Source organism: Rhipicephalus sanguineus, chromosome 1, assembly GCF_013339695.2.
Source record: "Rhipicephalus sanguineus isolate Rsan-2018 chromosome 1, BIME_Rsan_1.4, whole genome shotgun sequence".
In the NCBI taxonomy this organism is placed as follows: Eukaryota; Metazoa; Arthropoda; class Arachnida; order Ixodida; family Ixodidae; genus Rhipicephalus; species Rhipicephalus sanguineus.
The window spans coordinates 264,894,191-264,897,413 of NC_051176.1; the positions used below are offsets into that span (position 1 = coordinate 264,894,191).

General features: G+C 44.7%; 1 non-coding gene across 1 annotated transcript; it reads left to right on the forward strand.

Moving 5' to 3' along the window:
- The first annotated feature begins 2,820 nt into the window (after positions 1 to 2,820).
- Trnat-agu (transfer RNA threonine (anticodon AGU)) lies at positions 2,821 to 2,893 on the forward strand. Its single transcript has one exon. It is a non-coding gene; the product is annotated as a tRNA-Thr (tRNA).
- The last annotated feature ends 330 nt before the right edge of the window (positions 2,894 to 3,223 follow it).

Sequence of the window (3,223 nt, forward strand, 5' to 3'; positions counted from 1 at the left end):
GATCACTTCCGAACTTTCTTTGGTGAGTCGTGTGACCCACAAGAGAGTTAACGTGCCTCTTGAAAGAGAGTCATGTAAGTGGCAAGTCAGGACTGCCCGAAAGGGATGACACGTACTCTTTTTTTTTTCTTATAGTGCACTGCCAAGCGCCGTCTTTATTTTCATTTCTTGAGGTCGCCCGCTCTCCGGTTCTGTTCGCCGCCCAGAGGAGGACGCTACAGGGTCTTGGGACAAGGCTAGCACAAAAGTCCGAGAGTGGCTTGCGTTCTGCGCATGCGCCCTGGCGGCTCGCAAACTTTCTTGGGTCCTCAGTTCTAAAACTCTCTAGTGCTTCAGCGGAGTTGGGATGTGCGCCTCCGACTTGTACTTTGGCATACAGGGCTTGGTCGACCATGCTCACGCGCTTACCTCTTGAGGGGGAGCTTTGTACGTCTTCTGCTATCACAGCAGAGTTTGCGTTGAAGCTATAGACCGCACGAAGGTCACTTTACTCACTGCAGCGGCCGCGTTTGCGAAAGGAGTGAGCTGCTAGCTAGAAGAGCCAAAGTAGGGGCTAGTGGAAGTAACAGCTGTTACAGTTCGCGCTCGTCCTGTGTATACCTATGCGTTCTTTTCGTTCGTCTTTCTTTGTGTTTGATCAGTGCGCTGAAAGTGTCGAGCTGTGACAGTTGTTAGTTCGCACTCGCCTTGTGTTTTTTTCTTTTCCTGCGTCCTTTGTGCTTGAGCAGCGCGCAGCAAGTTTCTAGCTGCTTGCCGTTCTTCCTGTGACATTCCAATTTCTTGCTATCGCATTCATTGCTTCGCCCTTGAGGCGGAACTGACTTTTTTTATATGCAATTGTTACTTTTGCTATCTGCATATTTCGAGGAAAAGGTCCTGTCGACAAACATGTATTTAAAATGCAGATAAGGCAAGGTACTAGTATGTCAAAGACGTATTTTACAGGTTTCATTTGAATATTGCCCGCCTCAGCGGCTTTGCTGTTGCGAAGGCTTAAAGATGCAGCTACAAGCGTACTACCTGAAACTGGCTCTAAAGATATGGTTTGGTTACTTTGATCATTCATACATCTTAGGTCACCATTGCTGGTACGTGGTAGCGTCACCAATGGACAGGAAGGAGTCGTTAAAGGAATTAGGTAGCTCAGGGCCTTGATTTTTCATCCCATATTTACAGTTTTGGCTACTGCCTCAGATACACTACTAAACATACACTCTCGAAAAAAAAGAGTACCTGTTACTCCTTCTGGGGCGTCCTGACTTGTATATAACTCTTTTGGAGAGTCTCGCCTCTCAAGACACTCCGATGAGAGTATAATCATTTCCGAAGAGGGTTAACGGGTATCTTTAAAGAGAGTTATATATGTAGAATGACTGCCTATTGAGCGTGGTGGAAAGGTTGGCAACCAAAGAAAGAATCGAAACCAACCATGGTTGTGTAATCAGACATGGAACCAAATTTGTCGATTGCAAAAATGATGCCGTATACGATGTTCCTTTTACACGTGGAAAGCATTACATCGGTCAGACGGACCGATGCCTAAATGTGCACCTTCATGAACACGAAAGCTCATTACTTTTAAAGGGGCACCGTATTCGCATATTGCAATACACAGCAAAGAGTGCACGTGCCAGGCTGAGTTTGATAAAACCGCTATCGTTGACAAGCATGCCGAGTGATCTGTCAGAGAGATCATTGAGGCCTTTCGTATCAGAAAAAGTGGGAGTGGTTGTGCTAGGCAACCATCCGTTTTGCTCTCTGAATGTAAGGTTGCTGTTTTTAGAGAGAATATGAAAAGAAGTGTTTTTGTTCCTGGGGTGTGAGTGCATGCGCAGTTTTTTATCTCTTGGTTGTTCGTTTCTTTTGTGATCCCGTGGTTAATTCTTCTTTTTAACGATGACGTACATTCATTTCTTGTATATCGGGGCGTTGTTTCAAATAAAACTCTCAGTTGCTATAGTAGCGCCTTGTCCTGTGTTCTTCAAGTCTTTGTTCCTTCTCGCGCTCCACCATCATGAAGAGTTATATATTTGACAAGGCAGAACACCTCGAAAAAGAGCAAAGCCACTTTTTTTTTTTTCGTAGAGTGTAGTGTTAAGTGCCTTCCAAACACTTTCTGTGCGTCCTTGTTGAGTTGCACAGGTTAGGAAAATATTGCAGTTTTTCGTCACCAAGAAGGTGTTTAGTGACAAAAATTGTGTACTTCTCGAATGCTGTGAAATTTGAAATCTTGGCCATATCGATAGATACTGCACAGTTCGGCCACAGCGCCTCTCTTGTATGTTGTTTTTCTACCCATGTTGCATCTACTCCCACATACCACGTTTAAATGCACACATATACCCTATAAAGTGGACGGGGGGATGGCCGCCGCGGTAGCTCAGTTGGTAGAGCATCGGACGCGTTATTCGAAGGTCGCAGGTTCGGTCCCTGCCCGCGGCAAGCTATCTTTTCGTCCACTTTTCTTTCTTCACAATTACCTTACACTTATTACTAAAAATATCCCCTATACTTTCCTTGGCATTATTGTCTGTTAGTTCTCATTAATATTGTGTATAACAAAGAAAACGAGCCCTTGAAATTAACACTTCTTTCCTTCATTCATAGCGAGGGTCTCGTTCTGGCAGACTTGATGCTTTCAGGTAGTATGCGAGGGATTATTGGTCAGCTGCCAGCTCGTAATAAGTTCACGTGCTACGTGACGCCAACAGGCAGAAAAAGAGTGTTCCACACTCGCCGTCATGGCTACTGGCGGCGCTGACTGACGCTCCCACGTTTAAATGCATACATATACCCTATAAAGTGGACGGGGGGATGGCCGCCGCGGTAGCTCAGTTGGTAGAGCATCGGACGAGTTATTCGAAGGTCGCAGGTTCGGTCCCTGCCCGCGGCAAGCTATCTTTTCGTCCACTTTTCTTTCTTCACAATTACCTTACACTTATTACTAAAAATATCCCCTATACTTTCCTTGGCATTATTGTCTGTTAGTTCTCATTAATATTGTGCATAACAAAAAAAACGAGCCCTTGAAATTAACACTTCTTTCCTTCCCACATACCTTAGTACTTTAAGCTTGGTATGCACTATGCATGCATTTGTAAACTTTGCTGCACAAGTTGGCAAACAGCAAACACAGCTGCTTCAAGACACTAAAAAGCAGCCTTTTTTTTTTCTCTGGCTCGGCCTGATATCCTCTGAAGTCCATTTAAAAGAATATAGTCCT